Genomic DNA, 19347 nt, shown 5'->3' with positions numbered 1-19347 from the left:
AAAGAAAGAAAGAAAGAAAGAAAGAAAGAAAGAAAGAAAGAAAGAAAGAAAGAAAGAAGAAAGAAAGAAAGAAAGAAAGAAAGGAAGGAAGGGAAGGAAAGAGAGGAAGGCAGGCAGGCAGGCAAGAAGGAAGGAAGGAAGGAAGGAAGGAAGGAAGGAAGGAAGGAAGGACGGAAGGAAGGAAAGAAGGAAGGAAGAGAAAGAAAAGAAAGAAAGAAAGAGGAACGAAGGAAGGAAGGAAAGAAGGAAGGAAAGAAAAAAAGAATTTATTAGTTAGAATTTAAGTATATTTTGTCTGATATTATCTCCTGGGTTTGGCAGCATTTAACAGAAAACATCCACATAAGAATGGGTTAAACCAGATTGAAATTTATTTATCAAACAAAGGAAGTCTATATGTAGGCAGCTAAGGCCTGCATGGAAACTTAAAGAGTCACCCAAATCCCCTTCAACTTTCTATTCTGCCATCCCTAATACGTGTTCCACATCCCAGGAGTTCAAGGTGGTAGACCTAGCTACAGCTATAACATCTATGATACAAGCGACAAGAAAAAGGAAGAAAGACAGAAAAGCAGCTTCTCTTAAGGAGACCTCTTAGAAGGTAATACATGATCCTTTGGCTTATATTTGCTGGCAGAACCTTTTCACATGGCTGAATATAGCTACAGGGGAGGCTGGAAGATGTCTTTAGCTGGGTCAACTCAAATTAGAGTCTTGTTACTAGAAGGAAGGGACTCTAAAGGCTAGAAGGAAGGGACTGCTATTTGTAGATTGGAATAGATAAATAGCAGTCTCTGCCACAATCACCTTATCTAAAAACAAACAAACAAACAAAAAACTAAAGCTTAAAATCTGTGTTAGAGAAAAGGGACAAAATTTTGTTATTGTTTTTCTACTGTGTCAGCCTCTTGACATACATTATGCAATAATCCTTGAGGTAATTTTCATTAGTCCATATGACAAAGAAAAAAATGTAAGTCACAGACAAGTTAAACCATTTGTTTCTGTTTCTATGACTAGTAAATGTGGTGTAGAAGCCCATTTTCTTTCCAGTATGCATCCTTATCTCCTTGGTTATTTTTTTTTAATTATACTTTTAAGTTCCAGGATACATATGCAGAACATGCAGTTTTGTTACATAGGTATACACGTGCCATGGTGGTTTGCTGCACCCATCAACCCATCATCTACATTAGGTATTTCTCCTAATGCTATCCCTCCCCTGGCCCACTACTCCCCAACAGGCCCTGGTGTGTGATGTTCCCCTCCCTGTGTCCATGTGTTCTCATTGTTCAACTCCCACTTATGAGTGAGAACACACAGTGTTTGGTTTTCTGTTCCTGTGTTAGTTTGCTAAGAATCATGGTTTCCAGCTTCATCCATGTCCTGCAAAGGACATGAACTCATCCTTTTTTATGACTGCATAGTATTCCATGGTGTATATGTGCTACATTTTCTTTATCCAGTCTATCACTGATGGGCATGTGGGTTGGTTCCAAGTCTTTGCTATTGTGAATAGAGATGCAATAAACATACGTGTGCATATGTCTTTAGAGTAGAATGATTTATAATCCTTTGGGTATATACCTAATAATGGGATTGCTGGGTCAAATGGTATTTCTGGTTCTAGATCCTTGAGGAATTGCCACAGGGTCTTCCACAATGGTTGAACTAATTTACACTCCCACCAACAGGGTAAAGGCGTTCCTATTTCTTCACATCCTCACCAGCATCTGTTGTTTCCTGACTTTTTAATGATCGCCATTCTAACTGGCGTGAGATGGTATCTCATTGTGGTTTTCATTTGCATTTCTCTAATGACAAGTGAGGATGAGCTTTTTTTCATATGTGTATTGGCCGCATAAATGTCTTCTTTTGAGAAATGTCTGTTCATATCATTTGCCCACTTTTTGATGGGGTTGTTTTTTTCTTATAAATTTGTTTAAGTTGCTTGTAGATTCTGGATATTAGCCCTTTGTCAGATGGATAGATTGCAAAATTTATTTTAATGGAAAATTAGTCAAATAGAAAAAGAAATTGAGGGAAACTTAATTGCTTGGTCAAGAAAATAGGATTTAGAAAGGGTATGCATGCATTCCTTTATTCATTCATTTAGGTAACATTAATGGCTCCTACACGTCTCCTTTTCTGTCTTCAAGTAGAGAGTTGTTTGCAGTTTTGTTTGCTTGTTTGTTTGTTTGTTTTTGTTTTGTTTTTGTTTTTTTGAGATGGAGTTTCGCTCTTGTTGCCCAGGCTGGAGTACAATGGCGCAATTTCAGCTCACCGCAACCTCCACCTCCCAAGTTTAAGCCGTTTTCCTGACTCAGTTTCCTGAGTAACTGGGATTACAGGCATGCACCACCACGCCCAACTAATTTTGTATTTTATTAGAGGCTGGGTTTCTCCATGTTGGTCAGACTGATCTCAAACTCCTGACCTCAGGCTATCCGTCCACCTCGGCTTCCCAACGTGCTGGGATTACAGCATGACCCACAGTGCCCGGCGAGTTGTTTGCTTTTTAACTGAAGCCAAAACATTAATAAATAGGAATCAGAATGTTTGAGTCAGAAGGGTTTGCAGATCGTCTGGTCAGACCACCTCCTTAAAATGAAAATGAGGTCTGGTATGATAAAGTCATTGTATTTTATTTCTCAAAGGAACAAAGGACAGGAAATAGATCTCTCTTTAGAATAAAAGAATTGTGTCCCAGGATCCTGTGATATAAAATATATCACTGAGGGAGGTCATGAAATCTCAAATCCTGGATGTTTTTAGGAAATTGGAAAAGTATTGGTTCTAGAGAATTTCCCATTTTCTTGGATCAGATAACTGCTTCAGACCAATTCCAGTTCTGTGATGCCAGGAATGCAGGGATTTTATTGGGATAAATGGTGCTGTTCTGTATCTGCAATGGGACTAAACTTCACTGGGGTTTAAACCAGGACTTAGCATCTTCAAGCACATGATTAGAAATATATTTTCAAATAGAAAAAGATTAAAGTGGGAATTATTTCTTGTTTATAAAAATAGATTTCTGGAAGTAAGAAAACTACATTATATGTTTAGAATTTCATTCATGAGGGAGCTTTTCTGCCTTCTCCCTTTCTCTGTTTGGTTCCGTTTTCAAGCATTTAATTACAAAAGTTTTATTTTACTATAGTTATCACAGTTGTTCGATTTAGACAGAAGTTGACGATCCTGTGTGTAATTCCATGGCCCTGGGCATCCCATTACTATAGAAATCATCTCTGGAGTTGGCAATTTACCAAACTGACTTTCTAGCAAGAAAGGCAGAGCAGAGGTGGTAATAGCAAACTGTCGCAGTGGTAGAAGCAGCAGCTGCTCTGAAAGCAGCAGAAATGGTATGCTGAAAGAGTGGAAATTCAATCTATGTATTTATACTAATGGGACATAAGTAGGCCCATGCCAAACATAGAGTCAAACTTTTTCCATTATTCAAAATAGGGTGTGATACACAGATGCCATGACTGGTATCTAATTAATATGTTTTTAAGGAATCCAATTCTATCCCAGCGTTCCTATTTATTCAATTCAATTGTTTTTAATTGTTCTGGCATTGTCCACTTCACTGAATAAAAGTGGAAGAAAGGAAGGAAGGAAGGAAAGAAGGAAGGAAGGAAGAGAGGGAGGGAGGGAGGGAAGGAAGGAGAGAGGGAGGGAAGGTGGGTCAGGGATCAGAAAATGTTATAATGTTACCCCAAAACATAGTGCTTTGATGTGAAGCAGCTTCAAGGTCTCTCTGACTCCCCCCCCAACCCCTCCTGTCGCTTAATCCTCTGTTTCTCCCAAAGCACAGGATGAAGTTGTTCTCTGAAGTTTCTTTATCAACCTAGAAGCTAGAGTTGCCAAAGAGAAACACAATTGCCTTTAATCCCCTCCCTGAAGTGTCATTAACCAGAGAAGATTAAAATTCATATCACAGAGGAAGAGATTGAAAATTAAACATTACACTTGGATCCCCGACAATCTTTGTCCTGAACCATCGTCTGCTATTGGTCCCATCTAATTTCCAAAGAAAATTATTTTCTAGCCATTGTCTGAGCATTGGGCCCATTCAATTCCCCCTAAAAAAAATTTATTATCCCTCAGATTGCCACATTTCCCCCATCTGCCCTTCCCCTGTGAAGAAGTGTATAAGCATCTGTACCTGACTGGGTTATTGGGTCATACTTCTGTTATTTCCCTGGGCCATGCAGGTTAAAATAAATTTGTATGCATACAATTTTCTTCTATTAATCTGCCTTTTTCAGTTTTCAGTGAGACTTCAGGGGTGGGGTAAGTTTTCCCTTGGCCCCCACAGAAGGAAGAAACAAAAGAAGAAAGTAAGGAAGGAAAGAAGAAATGAAGGAGGAAAGAAAAATGAAGGACAGAAGAACTACCAAAACGTGTGACCTGACTTTTGATTTGATGCATTTTACTGAAGTGAATACTTTTATTTTTCTTCCTTAAAACTGTTAATTAAAAACCTTCCTCCACAGCTAGAATCACACAGGAAATAAAAGTGGGTGTGCATATAAACAGGGGACTGGTACCTTGAATTTTGTAGACAAAAGTGGTCCCCTCAAGCTTTCCTCACTTGTTCAGGGAACTTGAAGGGACAAGTGAGATGAACTTCTTCTCACTATGCTTTCAGTTTGATTTTCCTGTTTCCCATCTTCCTGCCTTCAGGGCAAGTGTAGAAAGATGGTTGGGACCATGACAATGCCAAATAGCAAGAGTCTGAGTTTAATAAAATTTGAAAATTTGAATTTATGACAGGTGACATCAGCTTATAAAATCTGTGTTTCTTATTTTCAAATTACACTCATCGAGAAAGATATTGGCATCACACGACATTGAAAAAAGTATATTTGATTCATTTAAAATAAGAAAAAAATGCAATCCAGGCATTTTTGTAAACATTCCTTTTACATTTGGTAAAACGCTTTGAGTCCGTGTCCTGAGATGAAAAAACTGGAAGCCATTTACTTTTTCATCTTAGATGAGTAATAAAATATGGCAGTTAAGTAAGATGCCGATATTTATTTTAATTCTGGTCTAATATTGTTGAGTACAAGACAAAGATGGTAAAAATTGACAGAAGGATTATGTATCTTACCACCCTCTCCCAGCTATTTCCAAGTAAAGTCTGGTGTTCCCGAAGCCCTTATCATTTTTCCTCACTTCCTAAGAAAAGGCAGAATCCCTCTTTCAGTAGGTCAACATTCTGAGGTTTCACAAGACCTCTGCTTTTAACATGTTTGTTTTTATATTTTGGGGAAAATGCTACACAAAATAAAATATTGAACCATTCTCAAATCTCCTTACTTTTCTGTTTCTTCTCTTGCATTTTATCCCAGTGTGGATTAAGTAAGCAAAAACATTAGGGAGATGGTGTTACCCAACTGAAAGGAAAGCTAATGGGGACTGTGTTCTCGTATTACCAGAGGTTAGCAGAGAGCTACTTTAATATGACAGCTAATATAACTCATTGATGTGATTACTCAAAAAGAAGAATGCCATTGGTGTCTAGTTACATCCCAGAGGTTACAATTAGATAGGCCAGATGGATGGGGTCCAGTGAGACAGGCCGACAAACCTGCAGACAGGTCAGCAGGGACACGACTGGGGCAAGGTGGACTTCATGAATCAGGCAAAAGAAAAGGTGCCCTAATTAATTATAGGCTTTTAAAAATCCTGATGTTCTTAAATAAAACCCAGAGAAAAAGGACTAACTTTGGGGTCTATTTGCCAACTCCAAGCCAAGCATTTTGAATAAGCAGTTTTCTATAATGGATGATGACTATTGACTATTAAAGTCATCTTAGGTTGACTTTAAAAAGAATACACTTGAAAGCCAAAGCCTCCTAAGAAAAGTAGGTTACTATTCTTTGAGCAAGTATTGTGGTTATAAAATTACCTCTTCCATCAGCAAGCATAATGTGGTCAGAGATACAGAGAATGGTAGGGCCTAAAGGGACCTTAAGCTTCAACTTGTCTGAACCCTTTATTATACATATTAGACAATCCCATCAGATGGGGTCCCCTCAGGAAATAAAAGGTGCATTTGAAAAGTTTAATTAAATAGAGTCTTTTGAAGGGACCATTTACTGAGATTTGGGCAGAGTTAGGGATGTTGAAGCTCTCTGGGACCAGCCATAGTGGAAAGTTCTTAGCACGCCTCAGCTAAAGGTGCAAAACAGGGAGCTAGAACCCGGCAAGAGCTGAAGCTGTGGGCAGGAGTCACCTAACAGAAGTGGAGGCCATAAAGGAATACAGCCACTGCCACACCACAGCCCCGCAGAGAAGGACTGTGTTGTGTCTGTGTGCCCGTGCGTGCATGCGTGTGTGTGTGTGTGAGAGAGAGTGTGTGTGTGTGTGTATGCAAAGGTAAGGGGGTGGTATCTCCCCAGCTTCTTTCCTCAAACCCTCTGATCTCCTGTTGGATGACTCCCTTCCATCAAACCCAAGGAGAAGCCAAAGAATAAGGAGGGCACCACAGAGATCGGTTCCTGTGTTCAGAGCAGGGCAGAGCAGGGAGGAGAATAAAGCTGGTGGAAGATCAACAGAGAATCACCAGCACAGACGCTGCAGCCAAACAGGAGAAATGATTCCCAAATGCTAGTTAGTATAGGGCTAGGACTGGGATCTGGTCTTTGGATTCTCACACTGGAAGCTTTTTGGATTTTAATGACCAGGCTTTCCAAAACTAAAAATTAGTTGCAAAAAACATCAGATACTCTTCTCTGGGATGCTCTTCCTGAATGTAGCAAATCTGGGAAAAGCCTGGCTTCTCTAATGGCAGATGTTTGAAGCTCATGGTTGAGAGGACTATGGGATATGAGCTCCTCAGACCCCAGAGCCTCTACAGCAGCTGGCGCAGCGGAGCCAAGCACATGGTGGCAGTCAGTAGCATGTGGGTGTGAGTGTCAAGCTGTAGATGAATGAAACACCTTTTACAAACCACCCACATGTATTGCAGTCTCCAAATAAGCACTGTGCCCTTCTGTGTGGTTGTATGGGAGACCAACATTGCTACACTGATTCTGCTATTTCTCAAGTCACTTTTGAACTTCTTGGGAATGATCTTTGGAGCCAATCTATGTGTCACAGAAGAAACTCAGTGTCTCAAGAGGTTACTCATCAGTTGTATTGTTTCTTATTTTTGCTAGATTTTCTAGCCAACTTTAATATTATTTATCAAACTTGATACAAAATGTGATAGAGTCCAAATATCAAACCCACTCTCAGAATACAAAGATTTATCACACTTGAAATGGATCAAAAGCCTAACAGCAAGCTCAGAAGTAGTATATTAGTTGCAGTTCTCCAGAAAACAGAACCAATAGGAGATATAAAATGAGGAATTGGCTTATGTGATTACAGAGGCTGAGTACCACAATCTGCTGTCTGCAAGCTAGAGATTCAGGAAAGTTGGTGATGTAATTTAGTCCAAGTTTGAAGATCTGAGACCTGGAGAGCTGATGGTTTAAATCCCATCCGAAGGCAAGAGAAGATGAAAGAAGATGTTCCAGCACAAGTGGCGAGATGAAAGGGGCAAATTCTTCCTTCCTCCATCTTTTAATTCTGTTTAGGCCCTCCACAGATTAAATAATGCTCCCCTCCACCCGCCCCCACAACACACACACACTCTGGGGAGGCCAATCTGTTTTACAGAGTTCACTGATTCAAATGCTAATCTTATCCATAAACACCTTCATAAACACATTCAGAAATAATGTTTAATCTAAACACCCCATGACCTAGTCAAGTTGACACATAAAATTAACCATCACAAGCAGTGTACCAAGTGGAAGCTCAAAAGTTGTTGAACAATGGCAGCCTTTTGAGAATAATTAAATAATTTTCTCTTAAAGTGTCAAAGTTGGGATGGAAAAGGTTAATTTGATTATGGTCAGCCTCATACTGTGTTTGAAAATACGTCACTTAATATTAGGTAATACATGAAATGGCAGCATTTATCTGAGAAGAGAATTATAGCTATGTAAAATATTATATATGCACATTGAGAAGTAGAATTATTAGTGGTGTTATGGGATTTTCTTTTCTCATTTGGAAATGTCTGTTATTGTTACCATGGTTTGTGCATTACAGATGCTCCTCAACTTAAGATAGGGCTACTTCATTTGAAGTTGGAAATATCCTGTCAAAAATGCACTTTTGACTTAGGATATTTTCAACATATGATGGGTTTCATCCAGACATTGTCTCATCATAAGTCAAGGAGCATACAGAATGCTATGGAAAAAAATCATAAGTTGAATTATCGTAAGTTGGAAACCATCTGTATTTACAATTATAAAACCATAAAATATAGACACATTGTTTTATGGAAATATTTTATAAATGCAATGAAGGGAGATGAAACACAGGATGAAACGTGACCACATGGACATAGCACATGTGTATAAGCTGCACATGTAATGCTTGTACTTTGCTCAAATATAGACATATCCTATTCTCATTGATTTGAGATGAATAAATGTGGCATATATTTTGCTTTTAATACATCCCCCCACCCCATACAAACCTCCTTATGAAACAATGGAGAAAAAGATGCTTGAGATCTTTGTTTTTGTTTTTGTTTTTTGAGATGGATCTCACTCTGTTGCCCAGGCTAGAGTACAGCAACGCGATCTTGGCTCATTGCAATCTCCGCCTCCCATGTTCAAGTGATTCTTCTGCCTCAACCTCCTGAGTAGCTGGAATTACAGGTGTGCACCACCATGCCCAGTTAATTTTTGTATTTTTAGTAGAGACAGGGTTTTGCCATGTTGGCTAGGCTGGTCTCAAACTCCTGACCTCAGTCGATCCGCCTGCCTTTGCCTCCCAAAGTGCTGGGATTACAGGTGTGAGCCACCTTGCCTGGCTGAGATCTTTGGAAAGGGTTCTTGCACAGTGAGAACAGATTACAGAAAAATGATTTGGAAGAGAGAATAAATGGAAAAGTTGGAATGGACATTGATTAGTTAAACTTTGACATGGGACTTAACATGTAGTCACAGTCCCTGGAAACCCAATAAATTTGATAGTATTTATGAGTTAGTATGCTTTCTTTATTACTACATGTTGATTTTTGTCAACATCAGGACTATCTGCTTCCTAGAATAATTACTATTACCATATGCATAAAGTTTAGAATTTTAGAAAATTGGGGATGGGGTATAGGGAACACAAAATGAAAGCAGGGAAAGGATTTTAATGTTACTTAAGAGATACTTCTTGATTTCTTAAATGTAACCACATTTACTTGTTTGGGGAGGGAGGAGGTGATAGATCCATACTGCAGTTTTATCACCTGTCTCCAGCAAGTTTTGCACTTCATTAAATTGCTTAGGGTTGTACTAGCAATCCCTCTAACACATAACTCAGAGATGTGGATATCAGTTTTATTGTTTTCTCATTTCCAAAGAAAAAAAAAAAAAGAGCTCAGAAAGTTTAATGTGCTTGCGTTCCTCCTATAAGCAGATGCTGCTGGAGTTTTTTGTTTTTCATTTTTGGATTTTTTTTTTTTTGAGACGGAGTCTCGCTCTGTGGCCTGGGCTGTAGTGCAGTGGCCGGATATCAGCTCACTGCAAGCTCCGCCTCCCGGGTTTACGTCATTCTCCTGCCTTTGCCTCCCGGATTTTTTAAGACTCTTATTGGTTTATTTTAAAAACCATGTGTAGCCTGACCTCCTAACTCAAACATTTGGACAGTCTACAAAATTGAAACATCCAATTTCCCCATATCAGCCAGATTAAGGCAAATCAAATACCTGTTTACAGTGCAAATGTAGAAATACCAGTTAAAGCCAGTTATTCAATGTGACCCTCTGCTGAGACATCCTGTAACCTGTCCTATGTCAGTCCTTCAGTCTTCCCCACTTACATAGAGCTGCTGGGACTTGAGCCTTGGAACAGGTAGTTCAGTGAGAAGAGATTTGCTACAATAACATTAAGTGTAGCTCATGCCTACATGAGGTCAAGTAGAAAAAGATGAATGTGTTTAATAATTAAATTTCAGGTGATAAATCCTTGGCAGATATTGGCATTGACTTTTGAAAAGCAAATGTAAATGCTCATCTCTGGTTGAACAGATAAAGTAGACCATGGCCATGGCATGGAGGAAGAGGAGCATGCATGGCTCCATGCTGGCCACACCTGGGTCTAATCCTGAAACCACTGCTCACTCAGTACTCTTGAGCACAGAATTCCTCTGAGTCTGATTTTCTTCCATAAATATGGGAATAATAATAACACCATAATAATACAGAAACATTATGAGGCTCAAACAAGATAGTTCATGTGAACTTCCTAGTGCATAACCATTTTTGAATAAATAATAAACAATGTTTCTGTTCTTTTAGGTTTCAGGACTAAGTTATTACACACACAGGGAAAATTGGCCCAAATAGTTTTCCAACTGGGCTTCTCAGCTACTACCTGGATAACTATTGTTACAACCTGCTTAGAACTCATTTTGCTGTTTTCTGTATTTCAGGCCAAGCTGGGTACAGGGAAACTCAATTGTCTTTTAGAATAGTGTTAAAAGTTATCAGCAGCTTCCAAAATGTGGGTGCAGGTAAAATCAAAATGATGAATCCCCTGAGAGCACCTGGGTGGAGGTGTGGGTGTGTATGTCCAGGGTAGGCTCCAGTTCTGGGGTAAAACCATTCAGTGCTTTCCCCCTAGGGAAGCTGTGCCATGGCACTAGCTGGAGCAAAATCCAGGGAACTGGAGCAGGCCTGGAGATGGTCATTCAGGAATCATCTAGGTTAGGATGAAGCCATGAGAGAGGCATTCATTACTTTCTTGGAGGATGAAATTGTCCCGGGAAAAGAGCAGAAAACTAAATCCACCCCTGGGACTTTTCACACGTAAGTAGCTCAACTTACCCTCTTACATTTTGAGTTGCCTAGTATGTCACACATTTCCCAGGCATTAAAACCTGGGTATTCCGGTATGGGAAGTGTATTACCAACATATATGTGAATAAAAGCTCTCATCACTCTTTCACGTAACTCATTTTTGTATTCAAAGAGGAATTTGATGAGTCATTGAACAAAGCCTCAGGAATGGTTTTCAAAGGACTAGGACTTGGGTCCCTTCACTGCTACCTACTAGCCATGGACTGTCAGGCATCAGTTGACATCCTGAGCCTCAGTTTTCTTACCTAGTTTCCTATCTAACAGTATGAGATCATGAGGATTACATAAATTATCATAATCTGAAGTACATTGAGTTTAATAGGCACTCAGTAAATGTATAATAACATTGATAAGCCAGTTCTCATGCCCTGCCCATTGATGGAAAATGCTGATGACAATAACAATATCCTGTACTTGAACTGTCAGCTTGGGTGCTTTGTGTGAGAGAGCAAACCAAAACAACAGACAAAGTAACTAACAACTAACTGCCTAAAACCTGGCTTTTCCTTTTCTTGGAAAAGGGAGAAAGTCCCTGTCCTTCCCCCTTCTCCCAGAGCCTGTATTTGTGCCCACGCACCCAGTATCCTCATCACTGGTGGCTTCTTCTTTTGCATAACTCTACATCCCAATCTCCTTCATGTGGGTGGGATATTTATTTCATTATGTCCTTTTCTCAAAAGTTCAGCAACAATCTGAGTACATATCCATGACCTCTTCTGATTTATCAATAAATAAATGCATATTAAGGGCCCTTGACTTTGCATATTAAGGGCCAACTCTGTCTTCACTAAGAGCAAAATTTGCCCTTAATATACATTTATTTATGAGACAGGGTTACAGTCAGGAAGTCAACAGATGCTGAATAGCATCTGAACACACATACAAAGTGAGATGATGCTGAGGAGGGAGGAGGTGCTCTCTATGGCAGAGTGGTCAGGAGGCTTCTGTTTCACGGGATAACCTTATGAAGAGCCTCTCCTGCCAGGTCAGCATTAAAGAAAAGCAAAGTCTCAGTTCATGGGATTGCCTTAAAAACAAGTTCATTCTGCATCCTGGGTCTCTAGCTTCTGGATGGTCCCAAGAAGATAGAACCAAATCTCAAGAACAGTCTTTCTTGTTCCACAAATCAGAGACAACAGCTTGGTTCCTTATTTTCCTATCTTTTATGGAGAAATGCTTGTGTCTTCCACATGTTTTGCATATAGCAAAATTTACCCACTTACTTTATTTCCATCTTATCCCTACACTGGATTTTACTGCTGTCACTTTGTTATTAAATCACCGTGGAGTTTGCTACATTAGAGCTAAGGAGGAAATGGATTACAATGTAGAGGACAGCCTTGCAATTTCCAACAGGAGCTACCTGAATGAACACATTGTTTCATTCTATTTCTCTGGAAAGATCACACATTATAACCACTATTCACAGTGTACTGTGTAAAATGATCTTTATTTGTTTTCTACAATAGATACTGTGTCATTTAATTAATTTAGACTAAAGAAAAGCAATCAACATTCAGTAACAACATCCCCTTAGGGGATATAAATGAAAAATTTTCCATACCCTACATAGCAGTTAGAGCAAAGGAGGTGCTGATATTTATTTATGAACATCAGTGCTCATAGTTGTAAGCAACAGAACTCTGACTGATTTCAGCCGAGAAGCATCATGTATGAAAAGAATATTGGATATTTCACAGATTACAATAAGGGCTGGAGAAAGATACTTCAGGCTAAGCAATCACAATCATGCCAAGAGCAGGCCTGATGAGAAAAACCCTCACTACATTCATCAAGCATGAGATGATGCCACTTAAGACACAGCCACTGCAGCATCTGGAACTTGGTCACCTGCAACTATCAAGTACTATCAGCACCTGAGAAAGTGCCTACATAGTGTCTGCTTCTTTGGCTTCTGATTCTGTCTGCTGTAGTTGAGTTTGATTCTTGGAGGCCGGGTCATGAGCTCATGCCCTCTCCACCAGAGAGTCGAGAAAGCAAAAACATGGAAGTTTCCACTTTTGTAGTTGGGGTGGGGTCTACCTGCTTCTGAAACTCAAAGGTATGGACATACCCAAGTGCATGAAGCACTGCACAGAATTTTTGTAAAAAGACAAATGCCCCCTCAAATCCACATTGCCAGGAATAGGACCACCAATACCCTCAACCTCCCAATCACACCTACAGAAGTATGTCAGGCCCTTCCCTTGTGCTAAACAGGTAACCCAGCATCCTGGCCTTCCTTGGAGAAAAGAATGAATTACCATTGGTAAGAATGAATGCAAGAAGACATATTTTCCCCCCAATACTGTACTTTCCCCCAATACTGCAGCAAACTTAGCTGCATAAAATCTGGTGCTCTCATGTTAGAATTCTTTTATGAGTTGGGCTTGATCAGATTTTAGATTGGGTGAAATGTCCTATTTCGTGCCTTTGTCTTTACTTACTCCGAACAGCATGTTCTTTTTGATGGGCCCAGGAGACTAAAGACTTGGATTTGCAACCATGATTTGAAAGAAAATGAAGAAAATGTGATTCCTTTTGGAATATTCATTTGACCATGAGAACCCCAATAACAACTGTTTTGGAACAACAGTGGTATAAAAAATCAGTACAGGGTAAAGAAAAATACTGGTAGTGGATAAAAGAACCAGATACGTTACCAGGCATTTATAGAGCTCAAGTCCAAGATTCCAAGACAGGAGATAATCAAATAAATAGTTGCCTTTTCTGTAATTGCATTTTAAAATCTCATTCCACCCACACAAATCTCCCCCCTACTGTCTGATGCATGCTTGGGTTGATATGGCTTTTTTATTAAGACAGATTTATTGGTCAAAGTTTTAATTTTAATTCCCAGGTTTATTTAAAAGAAGGCAGTTTCACAACCCAGTTGTTCTGGATGTTTATGGAAGATGAGGCAAAGAAGCTGAGATAGCCAGGAGAAAAAAAAAACAAACTCTGCAGTTTAGCATTCTTGTCCCTGTAGGATCCTTTCTTATATTATGGAAATTTCTGCAGACCTTAGGCCATGAGTATTGAACAGATCTCACCTTCCACAGCTTCTCATTGACCTACAGCACAATATAGGGTTTTTTGAACATAAAAGAATCATTGACAACCTCTCTATTACTCTAAGAAATTGTTTACCCATGTGATAAAGAAGCCTCTCAAACTTCCTTAATTAAAAGTATGTTACATCGATGACCCACCTTCCTGGTGGAGAAACTGAAATCCATCCAGCCTCGTTCTCCCCTACCAATTAGATCACTTTCTCTGTTTGCATCTTCTATCCTATTAGCTCTGGGGTATCATAAGGATGATTTACTTCTGCATTCCATGCTGCTGAGTCAAAGAACAGATTGCCCAGGGTCTTGAACATCTCTGGGTAATTGAAGCTTTTGCCTTTGGGGTTATTACTTTGTAATCACACTATAGGAGGAGTTTGGGTGAGGAGAGCACTGAAAGTATGTCTGCCTAATTTGTCTGTCCTGCTCATTTCAGCCTACTAAACTGGGTGGTGACTAATTTTAGAAAAAAAAAAAAAAAAAGCAGACCTCAGTTACCCCTCCTTTTATGATGCTGTCTGAATAGATGTGCCCATATGATTTCAATGTTCTTGCATCTGATAACATTAATGTATTTAAGATGGAGAGAAGCAAGAAAAGAGGTCAAAGGAACAAGAAAAGAAGAAGACATCCTGTTGAGTCTGTCCTTACAGTAGTAATGATCATTTTGCAGAGATGTGTGGGTTTTTCAGAAGAGTCAGCCAGAGCAGAGCTTTGATACCACTCAAAATTTACATGGTTGCTTTAATTTGAAAACAATTAAGAAACAAAAGAGAGAAAGAAGGCAAGCAAGGAAGTAGCAGTTCTGTGGATAACACTACGTTTCTAACTACTAGTGGCATCCCTGTTGATTCTCTTTTTTAAAAAGGCATTCAAAATTCAGTAAACTACAATTTAATGTATGACAGCTTTTAAAGGGAAATTTCTTTACACATGGCAACATATAAGGAAACAATGTTGATTGAATTATTGTATATGTTAACTAATAGAGTTAGTTAACAAAGGTACATTTTAATCATATATAACAATGCATCTTTTTCTTATCTTTATAAAAGCCTTATAACTGAATGTCTCTTTTGTATAAGACCAAATTGAAAAATGAAAAGCAAACTGTTAAATTAGCCATCCAATCAACACCAAACTTCTGAGTGTTTTCTCCAATCATGTAGATTTTATTCACTCCCTCAACATTTAATGAAATGACTTCTGTACTAGAAATTATGCTGCATAGGGGTGGGGGATTCACAATGAGGAATGTATAATCCCTGAACCTCAAGAGCTCAGTCTAGAGAGTTTGTGTATATTAGTTTCCTAGTGCTGCTGTAAGGAAACAACATAAACTATGTGGCTCAAAAAATAGAAATGTATTCACACACAGTTCTGGAGAGTAGAAGTCTTAAATCAAGGTGTGGATAGGCTTGGCTTATTCTCAGTGATTCAGACGGAAATCTGTTCTCCTAGATTCTGGTGGTTGCTGGCAGTCCTTGCATGCCTTGGCTTGTAGCAGCAAAACTCCAATCTCTGCCTCTGTCATTACATGGTCTCCTTCACTGCATGTGTTTGTGTCCAAATTTTCCTCTTCTTATGAGGATACAGATCATCATATTTAAGAATCACCCTAATCTAGTATGACTTTTTCTCAAATTCATTATATCTGAAAATACCCTATTTCTGAATAAGGTCACATTCTGAGTTACTGAAGTTAGGAATTCAACATATCTTTCTAGGAGCAGACACAATTCCACCCATAACACTATCCAACAAGATCCTACACAGAGGTTAGGAGATCTTGACTGAAAGAGCCTGAAGGTGTACCACCAGTGTCCAGGGACTGCAGAAAGCATTGTAAGTGACCTGTCACAAACAGTGCAGGGAAATGGAAGATGGAGGATGGCTTCAACCATCTGTCCTAGCAGAATGAACCAATACCATTATAGAAGCCAGTCAAGTAACCCCTTTCCTGCTAGGCCACCAAACCCAGCAGAGTGGGGAAATAGGTAAGTGGACCACAGGCTTACAAGATCCATCTACATGAAGAGAGAAGACATAACCTGAAATAAAGTTCAGAGTTTTCATTATTAGTTAGGACTAGACATATTTATTATTGGCCTGAAGCTTTTTGATGACTAAAGTGACCAGAAGATGTGTTAGTCAAAAGTAACCAGAAAAGGCATGGACCTGCTTGATTTTCATCTAAGGAGGTGGCAGGGGAAAGAACTATCCTACAGCCTGGGTAGGCAAGGTAGTCATGAGGAAAGAATACAGTTGCCTTCAGTTGTACCCGACAGAACCCAGCTTGTTCCTCACATGGCTTAAAACAAAAATGGGTGTTTGGGTAAAGAGGCTGTGATGTAGCCTGTGTTAAAAGAATCAACCATTAGTCTGAGACAAATCCAGTGCCTTGGGTTCCCTATATAAGCAAACCAAAACCCATCTCAATAGAAGCAGTAAAATGAATTTAAGCTTAACCAATCAGAAACCTCCAACTAGAGACTTTACCAATCAGAAACTGACAGCTAACCTCTAACGAAGGACTTTCCACCAGATCATACCCAAATAAGGCAAATGCCTAGTTACAGCCAATCAAGTACTACAGTCTCTCCTTATTTGTAGGAGATTGGTTTTAGGACCCTCATGGATATCAAAATCCAAGGATGCTCAAGTATCTTGCATAATTTATTTGCACCTGACCTATGCATATCCTCCTGTATACTCAGATTATCAGTAGATTACTTATAATAACTAATACAATGTCTAGGCATCACTTCATTTGAGTGAATTCAACGTAATACTCTGCATAACAAATTCAAGCTTTGCTTTTTGGAACTTTGTTCAATTTTTTTTTTTCTGGATATCTGTGGTTGGTTGAATCTGCAATGCAAAGCCCATGAATACAAATGGCTGACTGTAATTACTTTGCTACAGTGTATAGGCTGCAAAAGCCCACTGCTTATGCTGTTAAAGCACAACTCCCTGAACCTCTTCTGGTTTTGAGTGTTACCTGATTCCTTTAATGCTCAAATAATTCTGTTAAATTTATTTTGTCTATATAGTTTTTCTTTCAATTCCTGAGACAGAGATGCATTTACATGCATTCATCCCCTCAAGACTCTCCAAATTCTGTAGCTCTTGAGAACATCTAAAAAAGTTCCTAAAACCACTGGAGATAGGCTTGGAAGGCCGTTGAGGTTTGAGAGCCATATGCTCAACTCTGATAGGGGCAAGCCTAGGTTGTTCTTACAGTGTTCCAGGCTTTGCAGGTTCCCCATGCACTACAGACCTAATGCTAGACTAGACTGAGCCTCAGAAGACTGGCAGCTCAAAGGGCCATATCAAAGGTATGGAAGGCAGGTAGGAGGCAGGGTGGGTTCCATGGAGCTGACCTGCCAGGGTATCCCTCTCTCTGCCTGTGACAGTTCAGTGACAGAAAAGTCTTCCTATGTTGAGAGTTCAGTGATAGCAGGCCCCAAGTTATATCAGCTAGGAATATCTGCTCCAGAAGTTAAGACTGGCCTTGGAAAAAAGGTGGAACAAGAGACATAATCCCTACCTCAGTGGCAGTGGAGGTGATTGAGGAGGGCTTAAGGATAAAATGTCTCAGTCCAAAGTCAGAGCAATAATTTGTAGTCTGGCATTCATCCTCTAAATGGGTTGGAGGAGGAATTTTGAGTTAAATCTATTATCTACCCCCAAGGAGTCAATTAGAAGGAACTGAATTATTTGATGATTAAGAGTTTTCTCCATATTCAGTCAGTGGTGCTGGGATAACTGGCTAGCCATATGCAACAGACTGAAGCTGAACTTTTTCTTTATACCATATACAAGAATAAACTCAAGATAGAATAAAGAATTAAACGTAAAACCCAAAACTATAAAAACCCCAGAAGACAACCTAGGAAATACCATCCCAGACAAAGGAACGGGCAAAGATTTCATGACAAAGACACCAAAAGCAATTGCAACAAAAGCAAAAATTCACAAGTGGGATCTAATTAAACTTAGGAGCTTCTGCACAGCAAAAGAAACTATCAACAGAGTAAATAAACAACCTACAGAATGGGAGAAAATATGTGCAAACTATGCATCTGACAAAGGTCTAATATCCAGCCTCTATAAGGAACTTAAATTTACAAGAGAAAACAAACAACCCCACTAAAAAGTGGGCAAAGGACATGAACAGACACTTCTCAAAAGAAGATATACATGCTACCAACAAGCGTATGAGAAAAAGCTTAATATCACTGATCATTAGAGAAATGCAAATCAAAACCACAACAAGATACCATCTCACACTAGTCAGAATGCCTATTACTAAAACGTCAAAAAGTAACAGATGCTGGTGAGGTTGTGGAGAAAAGATACATTATTGGTGGGAGTGTAAATTAATTCAACCATTGTGGAAAGCACTATGGTGATTCCTCAAAGAGCTAAAAGCAGAACTACCATTTGACACAGCAATTCCATTACTGGGTATATACCCAGAGGGTTATAAATCACTGTACCATAAGGACAAGTGCAGGTGAACGTTCACTGCAGCACTATTCACAATAGCAAATACTAGAATCAGTCTGAATGTCCATCAATGACAGATTGGATTTTTAAAATTTTTAAAATTTTTTACATTTTTAAAAAACGTGGTACATATACACCATGGAATGCTATGCAGCCATACGAAAGAATAAGATCATGTCTTTTGTGGAAACATGGATGGAGCTGGGGGCTATCATCCGCAGCAAACTAATGCAGGAACAGAAAGCCAAATACCACGTGTTCTCACAAGTGGGAGCTAAATGAAGAGAACTTATGAACACAAAGAAGAAAACAACATACACTGGGTCTAATTGAGGGTGGAGGGTGGAAGGAAGGAGAGGAGCTGGAAAGATAACTATTGGGTACTAGGCTTAATTCCTGCATGATGAAATAATCTGTACAACAAACCCTCATTACATGAGTTTACCTATGTAACAAACCTTCACATGTATCCCAGAACCTAACATAAAAGTTTTTTAAAAAGAATTTTCAGCAGCATGTAAAAATGTTACACTAAGCTACACTAAGGCTGGGCACAGTGGCTCACGCCTGTAATCCCAGCACTTTGGGAAGCCAAAGCGGGTGGATCACATGAGGCCAGTTCAAGACAAGCCTGGCCAACATGGCAAAACCCGTCTCTACAAAAAATTAGCCAGGCATGATGGCAGCCACCTGTAATTCCAGATACTTGGGAGGCTGAGGCAGGAGAACTGCTTGAACTCCGGTGGCAGAGGTTGCAGTGAGCTACAAACAAACAAAAAGAGCTACACCGAATTAATTCACAGTGAAACAAAGATTGTTCTGTTAGACATATCTATG

The sequence above is a fragment of the Rhinopithecus bieti genome, unplaced genomic scaffold (assembly GCF_001698545.2).
Source record: "Rhinopithecus bieti isolate Rb0 unplaced genomic scaffold, ASM169854v2 scaffold_17971, whole genome shotgun sequence".
Classification (NCBI taxonomy): Eukaryota; Metazoa; Chordata; class Mammalia; order Primates; family Cercopithecidae; genus Rhinopithecus; species Rhinopithecus bieti.
This window is presented reverse-complemented; position numbering follows the sequence as displayed.